Genomic DNA, 12,058 nt, shown 5'->3' on the forward strand with positions numbered 1-12,058 from the left:
CGGAGGGCAGCAGCAGCGTCCCCAGCGGCTCCCCTGCCCAAAGAGGCTCGGAAACTCCACAAACTCGACGTGCGGCCTCGTGCGAAGGCGGCGCCTGGGAAAGGCCGTCCTAGGCTCTCGGCTCCATTTTCCAACTGGGCTGCCAGGTCAAAGAGGCTCGGGAAGTCAGCAAAATCCCCCCCCCCAATAACATTCACTATGGGTTATATTAGGTCATTCACATCTCCCCTCTGCAAACACGGAGATAAACACATTCACATTTGGAGGGGGGGTGTGGAGAATTGGGAGGTCGAGTCCTGAGCGGAAGAAGCCCAGAAAAGCCACAAACGGGAGTCATTCACATCTCCCCTCTGCAAACACGGGGATAAGCGCTTGTAGTTTACGACTTTGGCCACCGGAGTACACGTTATAACGGTCATTGCTATCGTTACGACGGAGTGTCCGAGCCTCTTTGGGCAGAGGAACCGCTGGGGACGCTGCTGCTGCCCTCCGGTGGCCAAAGGCATGAACTACAAGCGCATCTCAGACTCTGGGCGCCACTCTGCAAAGGGGTTTTTGCTCCAAAGAGTCTCCAACACTATGCAACCTAGACGTGCGGCCTCGTGCGAAGGCGGCGGCGCCTGAGAAGAAGAAGAAGAAGAAGAAGAAGAAGAAGAAGAAGAAGAAGAAGAAGAAGAAGAAGAAGAAGAAGAAGAAGAAGAAGAAGAAGAGGAGGAGGAGGAGGAGGAGGAGGAGGAGGAGGAGTTTGGATTTATATCCCCCCTTTCTCTCCTGTAGGAGACTCAAAGGGGCTTACAATCTCCTTTCCCTTCCCCCCTCACAACAAATACCCTGTGAGGTAGGTGAGAAAGATCGCCCTAGGCCAGACCTGGGCATTATACGGCCTGGGGGCCACATCCGGCCCGCCGGATGACCCTGACTGGCCCCCCTGCCGTGCTGGGGAGCGAGGCGCCTTTTAAAGCAGCACTGAAACCCGGTTGCCAACGGCTTCTGCGAGAAAGCTACCACAAGCGCCTCGCCCCCCTGCCTTTTGGCCCGGCCCTCCACAATATTTTCTGTTTCTTATGCAGCCCCACAGAAAAAAATAATTGCCCACCCCTGCCCTAGGCCAGTGGTGGCGAACCTATGGCACGGGTGCCAGAAGTGGCACTCAGAGCCCTCTCTGTGGGCACGTGCAAACAGAGTCGCTCCCCCACCCCCCACATCTAGGCTGACCTGGGCTGCTGGGCTCGATTATTAGCATTAAACCTAAGACCTAGTTTTGGGGAAGCAGTGTAGGTAACCCTGTTAAGCGCTATTAAACCCCACTAATTTTCATGTGAAGAACTAAAGTGTGATCCTTTACCTGGGAGTAAGCTCAGTTGCTGGCAATGGGGCTTGCGTCTGAGTAAACCCTTTTAGGGTCATGATTCACCTGTTGGGAGAGTTGCATGGTTGCTTCAAAGAAAAGCCACTGACTACCATCAAGCTTACTCCCGAGTAACGCACGCCTCGAAGCCAACCGTTTTTTCTAAACTAAAACCTCAGTATTCAGGTTAAATTGCTGTGTTGGCACTTTGCAATAAATAAGTGGGTTTTGGGTTGCAATTTGGGCACTCGGTCTTGAAAAGGTTCGCCATCACTGCCCTAGGCTCTTGGCTCCATTGTCCAAAGGGCCTTCCAGCTCCAAGAGGCTTGGAACGTTAGCAGAGTCACCCACAACCTCCACCTGCGGTCTCGTGCGAAGGCGGCGCCCTGAGAAGCGTCGTCCCGGGCTGCTGGCATCCCTTTTGTACAGGAGCCCCTTGGCCAAAGAGCCTTAGAAAGTTAGCGGGGCCCCCACAACCTGCACATGAGGTCCCGTGTGAAGGCGGCGGTCAGAGTGGCGCTGTCCCGGGCTGTTGGCATCCACTCTGCACAGGGGTCAGACCCCCTCTCCCAGGAGCACTGGGAAGCTCCAGCTCAGGGGCTGGCAGATGTGCAAGACGTCATTTCTGGTCCCCTCTTCCCCATAGAGTCTCCCCCACTTTTCTGAAAAGCACAAGGAGGGGGCTGGCTCCTGGCAATCGCTCCTTGGTTGGACTGGCCTGGGCTCCCACCCCCCAAACCTTGCCCCCCTCTTTCAAGAGTAGCGGTCACACACAGCTGCTTTCTAGGTGTCAAACTCACGACCCTCCAGATATTATGGACTACAGTTCCCATCACCCCCTGCAACCATCATGCTGGCAAGGGATGATGGGAACTGTTGTCCATAACATCTGGAGGGCTGCGAGTTTGACACCTGTGCTGTAGGGTTTTTTTCCCCACTGTTTTTTGCCTCTGTTACTACCCACCCTTACTAACTAACCTACCCTCATCCTGCCAGGCTAAAGAATTGGAATTTGTCAAGCCTTCTGCTGTGTCTACACAGCAATGGGCAGCTGAAGTTTTTCATAATATGGAAGTAAGTAGTAAATCACACTGACACTGAAAGAATAGCTTAAAAGACCTGTTTAAAAGCTGACGAGACTAGTAATACTGTACTTTAATTCCAAACACACATCTCCTCATGACTAGAGTTGCGCTTGAAGAAAAAAACACAGACTTAAGGGGTTGTTATTTACCAGATGATGCTATTTACTTCCAGCCAAAAGCTCGATGGACCCAGTTTTGCACAGGAAAGCTCAATTAGGAAGCAGGAGAGAAACATACCTTACAATGCATGACACAACTCTGAAGATGTATTGTCGAAGGCTTTCATGGCCGGAATCACTTGGGTGTTACGTGGTTTCCGGGCTGTATGGCCGTGTTCTAGCAGCATTCTCTCCTGACGTTTCGCCTGCATCTGTGGCTGGCATCTTCAGAGGATCCTCTGAAGATGCCAGCCACAGATGCAGGCGAAACGTCAGGAGAGAATGCTGCTAGAACACGGCCATACAGCCCGGAAACCACACAGCACCCAACTCTGAAGATGTCAGCCATAGAAGTGGGTGACAGATTAGGAGCTAAAACTACCAGACCACGGCCACACAGCCGACAACAGCCAGGAGGCGGGTGTGTTTTTCTGTTTTTCTGTTGGCAAGCTTACTTTTTGACTAGTTTGAAAGCTCTACCTAAATATGCAGGGTTAAGGGGAAGTGGCTTATACTTGTAAGACTGGGCCTTCATTTGCAGCATGTGGTTTTCCTGCTTAATTTTTCTTGGCGCGTCGTTTTCCCTCTCTTGGCATGGAAAGTGAGACAACCTGCTTTTAGAGACTTAGAAACCAACACATTGTCCCTCTTCTTTGTTATCTTTTCCTCTGTGCTCAATATCCCAATTTTCTTTAGGCCTTTTGTTTTGTCACGGCTGGTGTTGTTCTATGTCGCCCATGCCAAAGCTCTTACACCCCTCGTTAAACTTCTCCCCACTTTACTTCTGTCATTTTAAAAAATGCGATGATAAAATCTTGGCATGATGTCCCGGCTTGGGAGTCTGTTAAGTGCCATCAGGTTGCTCCAGACTTATGGCAGCCCTATGAATTCATGACCTCCAAAATGTCCTATCGTTGACAGCATTGCTCATGTCTTGCTTGGAGATTCCCAGTATCAAGAAGTCCATTCTTAAAGTTGTTAACAGGTACCGATTTCATTCTGTTTTAACTTAACTTTATATGTCGCATGACTCACTTCCAGTAGGGCTGGAGAGTTAGCATGGTGTGGTGGTTAAGAGAGGTGGACTCTAATCTGGAGAACTGGGTTTGATTCCCCACTCCTCCACTTTCGCAGTGGACTCTAATCTGGTGAACCAGCGTTGTTTCCCCACTTCTACACACGAAGCCTGCTGGTTAAGAGCAGGTGCTAATCCGGAGAATCGGGTTTGATTTTCCTCCCCTCTGCCACTTGAGCTGTGGAGGCTTATCTGGTGAACCAGATTAGTTTGTGCACTCCAACTAAGGTGACCAGATTGTCACCTTTTAAAACCGGGACCGGGGTGGCGCGCACGCCGCAGGAAGCGCTTTTCGCTTTAGAGGCCTCCCCCGTTTCCCGCCTTGTGACAGGGTGGGAAACGGGAGCCTAAAAGGCATTAATCCTGCGGCCATGTAACAGGAGGCTGCCAAGCACTGCCTTCTGGGGCACTCCCCTGTTCCCCCCACGCCCTGAAAAGTGTTGGAGCGCCCAAGAAGGCAGTCACGGCGAAAGCCTTCCAAAGATCCGGGACTTAGAAAAAAAAAAAAAACCCGCGGGACGCGGGACAAATTGGTTTAAGGCGGGACTGTCCCGCCAAAAGCGGGACGTCTGGTCACCTTGACTCCAACACATGCCAGCTGGGTGACCTTGGGCTAGTCACAGTTCTTCAGAACTCTCTCAGCCCCACCTATCTCATAAGGTGTTTGTTGCGGGGAGAGGAAGGGAAGGGGTTTGCAAGCTGCTTTGAGACACCTTGCTGTTGAGAAAAAGCATGATATAATCCAAACTTGCTTTCTTCTGATTCAAGCTTCTACACAGCCACTTGCCAAGTCATCTAGGGGGACTGGGAATTTTTGCCTTCAGGTTACCAGGCAAGGAAGTCTATGTAAATTGATTCTCTTTTGGGGCCATGAATGTGCCGAAAGCAAGTAGCATTCACACATGGGCAGGTGAGCTGAGCAAAATGTTTGGGGACTAATATGTTGGGACACTACGCTTGGCTTGTTTACACTGTACACAACCCTGATGTTATCACTACACAGCCAGGCAGGTTGCCAGAGCAAGTTATACACCATTTTAAAAAATGATAACGGGCATGCGGCCCATTGTCTAGCAAGCCCACTAATCGCTGCACATCGGTGCCTTTTCTTTCTTTTTATTTATATTTATTTTCACCCCATTCTTCTCCCCAATAGGGGCTTGAAACAGCCTCACCCACAACCCAGTGAAACAGCTGAGGCTGAAAGAGAATGGCTGTCCCAAAATTACCATCTGAACTTCCCAGACAGCGTAGGGATCCCAACCTAGTTCTTCCAGATCTAATTCTGATCCTCCAACCACCCCAGTGTAGAATGCTGACCTCATAATTCATTATCCCTTTCAGATCTTTTTCCCTAGAGCTATCCGCTCAACCATTTACATCTAACACTATTGGGGACTTTTAATTGCCTGTTTATCCTTTTTTTTTTCACCCAGGTTGTTTGTGAAGGGGACTAAGTTTTGACTCCACCTCTTCATCTGAGAGTGATTTGCTGGTCTTGGAGAGGATGGTGACCTTCAAACCATTACATTATCAGCCAAATCCGGGGTGGGGGGGTGGGGTGATGGAATCTTGGAAGTGGTATGGACTGGCACCGATGTGGGTCCCTTCTCCATGAACAAAAGGGACAAACACACCATCGAAGAGGGAAAACACTCAGGTGGCCAGGTGCTGTGTGGCTCCGTGGCAACCAAATCTGGAGGAGCCCACCGCCCCACGGCTCAGTCGACATGCAAAGCCATGCCAGCTCATTGGGGAGGGGGGGACAGGCTGGAGTCATTCTCAAGGGTGGAGAAAACTTCAGTCAGCTTCCACTGGCCGTAGACTTATGCCACCAGAAAGTGTGGCGTAAGCCATTTTGAGCAATGAGGTTTCTCAGATGGCTGGGGATTTTTGTTTCGTTCTGGTTTTCGGCTTTCCCATGTTGCCTGAAATCCCTTTGCAGCGGCGGCACAGAAGCGGCACTGTCCCTGGCCACCGCGCCCTCTGGATTGGTCCATATCTTACATTATGGTAACACCTGTTAAAGGGGCATTTCTCCAGCAAGTTAACTTGGAGCAGCAGTGGCGTAGGAGGTTAAGAGCTCGTGTATCTAATCTGGAGGAACCGGGTTTGATTCCCAGCTCTGCCGCCTGAGCTGTGGAGGCTTATCTGGGGAATTCAGATGAGCCTGTACACTCCCACACACGCCAGCTGGGTGACCTTGGGCTAGTCACAGCTTCTCAGAGCTCTCTCAGCCCCACCTACCTCACAGGGTGTTTAGGCTGAGGGGGGAAGGGCAAGGAGATTGTAAGCCCCTTTGAGTCTCCTACAGGAGAGAAAGGGGGGATATAAATCCAACTCTTCTTCTTCTTCTTCTTCTTCTTAACACCCAGTTGATTTCTCCATTAAGCAGAGGCTGTGTCTTTGCTGGTTGGGTAAGTAAGAACCTGGCTGCCCCTTCACCTCTCTGCTGTGGTGGAACAGAGTCAGAAATTCACCATAGATGCCTCTTGACTTCTAACCAACCTGCGCCACAAAGCAAAGAGGTTGAATCATGCCTTCTGGAGTTCCCTTTTGCCTGTGAAACCGAAAGCTAAGCTGGATCTTGGCTTTACCAGCTCTTAGGGATCCTGGCCTCCTGTGTCAATAGCTCTGTTTGATGTGTTGAGCTGCCACAAAGGGAAAAAAAAGACTGTGATAGAATGTTTGCAGCGGTATGGCTGGAACAGATAGAAGGAAGAGGAGAGCTTATGAAACAGGGACAGTTTGGGCCCTCTGGCTTAACAGTGGCTGACTCAATGACCTAGAATTGGGTGGTGGCAGCAGCAGGCAGGACTTAATTCCTCACTTGAGCAAAACCGGATGCTTCCAGTAAGCGAGGATTTTTGTGTGTGTGTCCACCTCTGGCAAATGCTTTGAAGCTTGCAGGCTCAGGAGGGAGCTATCTAGAGAGGAGGAGGAGGAGGAGGAGGAGGAGGAGGAGGAGGAGAAGAAGAAGAAGAAGAAGAAGAAGAAGAAGAAGAAGAAGAAGAAGAAGAAGAAGAAGAAGAAGAAGAAGAAGAAGAAGAAGAAGAAGAGGAGGAGGAGGAGGAGGAGGAGGAGGAGGAGTTTGGATTTATATCCCCCCTTTCTCTCCTGCAGGAGACTCAAAGGGGCTTACAATCTCCTTGCCCTTCCCCCCTCACAACAAACACCCTGTGAGGTGGGTGGGGCGGAGAGAGCTCTGAGAAGCTGTGACTAGCCCAAGGTCACCCAGCTGGCACGTGTGGGAGTGTACAGGCTAATTTGAATTCCCCAGATAAGCCTCCACAGCTCAGGCGGCAGAGTGGGGAATCAAACCCGGTTCCTCCAGATTAGATACACGAGCTCTTAATCTCCTACGCCACTGCTGCGGGAGTTAAGAACCGGGACGGTTTCATCCCAAGTCAGCTCAACTAGCTGGCTCTGTGGGGGGCAATCATGGGGCTTTTCCCCTTCAGCTTTGATCCTGGGGGGTGCCAGAGGGCAGAAGAGATCCGGCCCTGGCCTGCTGCTCATGGCTTCCTGCCATTCGGGGCCTACACGTTTCCAGGCTCGACGCCAGCTCCTTCTGGATCTATGTCCCCCCCCCCCCTTCCCCATATCGCCTTGGAAACCACCCCACAGAACCTCGGGCCTGGTTCACTGTGGGATTCCCTCTCCTCAATCCTCACTGGGCCGTCCCTTCTGGAAGGATCCCCTCAAGAGGCCTTCCCGAGGCGGCTCTTGACACTGCCCAATCCCAGTAGCTGAGTCCTTAGGGCCAAGTCTCAACTGAAAAGGAAAAGGGAGCCGGGCGGTGTGTGTGTGCTGTTTGTCGAGCCTGTGAGTCTTACTCCTTGGCAAGCCAGCCTGGCCACACAAAAGGGGCATTGAGAAGTCTCTCGCTCTCTCTCGCACACACATGCCCCCCTCACAGCATCCAGCATTAGCTCTTTTGTTCACTTTACTGGGAAAAGCCGCCTCACCCAGAGTCTGGCTCAGCGACTGACCAGAGCCTCACACGGGTGGGAGGAAGAAGGGAGTGGAGGGTGTTTGGAAGGGCAGCTGCTCCTTGTTTTGGCCAAAGCTTTTTACACTGATGGGGCTTTTAACAGCTGCCTGAAGCAGAATGTCCGCCCGGTGAAGCTTCCCCTGCTCTGGTGAGCGGAGCTGTCCCTGTTGGATTTCCACTGGTTACACAAGGCATTGGAGAGTCCCTGGTGGGGGGAAAAAATCAACACACACCCCCATCCCAATTCTCAGTGAGATTCTGAGGCCCCTTCCACACAGGCAGAATAATGCACTTTCAATCCACTTTCACCATTGTTTGCAAGTTGGTATTCCACACAGCTGCAAAGTGCATTGAAAGTGGATTGAAAGTGCATTATTCCGCACGGACGAAGGGAGCCTATTAGTCTTGCGGTTGATGTCACATGTGTCCCCCGCCTTAACTGTGTGCGCACGTTAAACCTTGAAGCCCAGAAAATTCTTGCACTTCACCATCATCTCAACGTAACAATCTAATATCTTGTGCTTTTGCAAACGGAATAGCAACAACATAAAAAAGAAAAACAGATGCTTCTAACAGGAAATCCTAGTCTTGTATTCTACATTATTTGTCGATCTATACATACTTCCCACTGGCTGATTCTCTGCTTGCAGCCACCACAGAGCAAATGGAAACTATAAAGGTTAGTACGACTGGCCCCAAACCATAGTTTTAGTCATTCCCCTGTAGCAGTCTGAATGTACCCTCAAAACAGTTTTTGCTTATCTTCAAACAGTGTCTGTAGCAGTGGTGGCGAACCTATGGCACAGGTGCCGGAGGCGGCACTCAGAGCCCTCTCTGTGGGTACGTGCAAACAAAGTTACTCCCCCCCCCCCACACACACACACACATCTAGGCTGGCCTGGGCCACTGGGCTCAATTATTAGCATTAAACCTACGACCTAGTTTTGGGGAAGCAGTGTAGATAACCCTGTTAAGCGCTGTTAAACCCCACTGATTTTCATGTGAAGAACTAAAGCACAATCCTTTACCTGGGAGTAAGTTCGGTTGCTGGCAATGGGGCTTGCTTCTGAGTAAACCCTCCTAGGGTCGTGATTGACCCATTCGAAGAGTTGCATGGTTGCTTCAAAGCAAAGCCAACGACTACCACCAAGCTTACTCTCGAGTAACGCATGCCTCGGAGTCAACCGTTTTTTCTAAACGAAAACCTCAGTATTCAGGTTAAATTGCCGTGTTGGCACTTTGTGATAAATAAGTGGGTTTTGGGTTGCAATTTGGGCACTCAGTCTCGGAAAGGTTCGCCATCACTGGTCTGTAGCAATATAGTTATGGCCGAGTGCCCCCCCTCCCCACCCAGTAATCTAGATTCCTTCCCTGAATGTTAAGCTTCCATTTTAAACCACAGTTCCTAGTCCCTTCACTTGCATAATTATAAAGGAAAGGCTGCAATCTGTATTCTACCTTGCTATAGTTAATATGTACATTTGCTACTGTTTTCCAGCGAATGCAGAAACAGTGGAATAAAATATCACTAGGCAGCTGGTGCCTTGACCTGGATTGTCCAGGCTAGCTTGACTTCCTCAGCTAAGCACTTTTGGCTCTGGTTAGTATTTGGATGGCAGACCACCAAGGAACAGCAGAGTTGCTATTGCAGAGGCAGGCAATGGCAACCACCCGAGAACGTATCTTGCCTTGAAAACCCTACGAGGTCACTATAAGTCAACTGTGACTTGATGGCCTTAGCTGGAGAAGGTTGGAAAATACCACAAAATACATCAGGCGGTGTGTATCTGAGTTGTGTACTGAGTCCTCTTCTTTCCACCCGTTCACCTCACAAATGTCTGCTTACGGTTCTGGAAATGGGACGACCAGATGCAGGAAACGATCGGTTATTGTGTCATTGGGTGGGCTGCAGAGGCGGGACTAGCAGGTGTCGCTTTTCCCTCCACTATATGCCAAGTTGCATCTATCAGAATTCTCTGCACCAGTGATACTCAGGGGCCCGGGTGTTAGGAAAGTTGGTGAGGCCATTGCCTACCAGAGTTTATGGTCCCCACCTGGAACTAGCCACCACTGGAGGAATGAGTTAACTGTGAGCCTCCCGTTAGATGCAGGCCTCATGCCAGAGATAGAAGTCAAGATGGCTCTTTTGGTTGATGGGAATTGTGAATGAGTACCGTCCCCCTGAGCAATTATTACATTCATAAGAACTTGCAACGAAAGTGACTTCAATGTATATCAAAACTGAGTATGGCGAAACCGAAAATAAAGCCAGGCCATTGGTCCGTTTTGTCCAGTATTGTCTGCATTGATTGGCAGTGAGTTCCAGAAAGGAGTCCCCCCTCCCCACTTTCTACACAATAGCCCTATCTCAGGGATGGCAAACCTATGACACGGGTGCCAGAGGTGGCACTCAGAGCCCTCTCTGTGGGCATGAGCAAACAGAGTCGCCCTTCCCTCCCCCACACATCTAGGCTGGCCTGGGCCACTGGGCTTGATTATTAACATTAAACCTAAGACCTAGTTTTGGGGAAGCAGTGCAGGTAACCCTGTTAAGCGCTGTTAAACCCCACTGATTTTCATGTAAAGAACTAAAGTGTGATCCTTTACCTGGGAGTAAGCTTGGTTGCTGGCAATGGGGCTTGCTTCTGAGTAAACCTTCTTAGGGTCATGATTCACCTGTTGGAAGAGTTGCACAGTTGCTTCAAAGCAAAGCCACCAACTACCACCAAGCTTACTCCCGAGTAACGCACGCCTCGGAGCCAACCGTTTTTTCTAAACTAAGACCTCAGTATTCAGGTTCAATTGCCGTGTTGGCACTTTGCGATCAATAAGTGGGTTCTGGGTTGCAATCTGTGCACTCGGTCTCGAAAAGGTTCGCCGTCACTGCCCTATCTTGTACTCTGATACCTTAGCATTCATTGATTAGAGTGGGAAATCAAATCCGGTCCCCCAGATTAGAATCCACCTGCTCTTAACCACTACACCACGCTCGCTGGATCCAACCCATTGACTCACGACTTCAGAGAACGCAACGAGCTGATCCACTTTCACTAGCCACCGAAACAAAGCATGGTGGTTAAAGTAACTTGCACACAACCCATTTCCCCATGCCATGCTGCATGACTGGCATTTCCTAATCACCCACCACCAAACATTGCTAGGTTCCACTCCCCTTGCCAAGGCTTGGCAGAGTGCCCAGGAATCCTGGTTCTTCCTGTCCTTCTACCCACCGGGCAACATGATCTTCTTGGAGAACCCAGGAATCCTGTTTCCCCATCCGCCTCCTCAGTCTGGCTACCTCCTGTGCCCTCTGCAGGAAGGAAAATGCCAAACAGTTTTAAATAGCAAACCCTCCCGCTTTTCTCCAGTAAGCAGATCCCCATTATTCCTTGGGAACAGCCGGTTCCCTCTTGAGCAAAGAAAGGATTAATTCTCCCCACAACCTCCATGCGCAGTTGTGTGTTTAAGGCCCCGGTGTCTCCCACGCCCTGTGCCTGCTCCGGTGTCTCTTTAAATCATTCCTTGCTTGCCTTGCAGGCCCTGCCAAGTGTCCTATTTTTAGAGGCGTTCCTTGCCTCCCGTCCGACCCGCCCCTATCAACCTGTTTTGCTGCTTCTCCTGCCAGCCTGTCCAAGCCTGGGCCAAGGGGGCAGATCAGTGCCAACTACCCCCCACATCCCAAGATGGTCCCCATGTCTTTAGATACACCCTCCCGCCGGTACTGCCACAAAATATCCCACCACACACTTTGGGTTCTGGACATTTGCATCCAAAAGGCCACTCCAAAGTAGTTGCAGAAACCTTGCTTGTCCCCTCTTCATTCAAAGCAAGCTGGGATGGGGGGGGGGGGGGTTTCTACTTCAAGCACTGGGTTGTTTTGTATGCCTTTGTCAAAACCCGGCGCTTTCTCGCTTTCTCTTTTTCTCCGGGTGCTCCCCTTTCGAACTCGAGAGGCGGAGGGAAGAGAAAAGAGCAAAGTTGAGGCCGGCTTCTTGGCACCGCTCTGAAGAGCCGGGAACAACATGTCCCAGAAGCTGGTCCAAAAAAATAAAAGTTGGGGTTGAGGGGTGTGAGGAGCTGAGGAAGAAGAGCAAGGAGCTCTCTGGAAATGCCAGTTGGGCTCGCCTGGTAATCCTGAGGAGAAACAGGCACTGCTGGCTCAGATTTTGACACCAAAGCGGACCCTTGATATGTAGGCAGATTTTTGGGCGCTGTTGGGGGCGAATTGTCAGTTATTTATTATATTTGTGCTGTTGGCATGGTGCTGTTTGGGTTTTCTGTCTCCAGTGCCAACATATCTTAGGCCATCCCTATTAGGATGGCTTCCTATCATTACAAAATGTAGGACTTTCAGGAAACCTAAATTTTTTTTCTCTATATACACATGCACAGCCTGGA

The sequence above is a fragment of the Sphaerodactylus townsendi genome, linkage group LG15 (assembly GCF_021028975.2).
Source record: "Sphaerodactylus townsendi isolate TG3544 linkage group LG15, MPM_Stown_v2.3, whole genome shotgun sequence".
NCBI classification, from domain to species: Eukaryota; Metazoa; Chordata; class Lepidosauria; order Squamata; family Sphaerodactylidae; genus Sphaerodactylus; species Sphaerodactylus townsendi.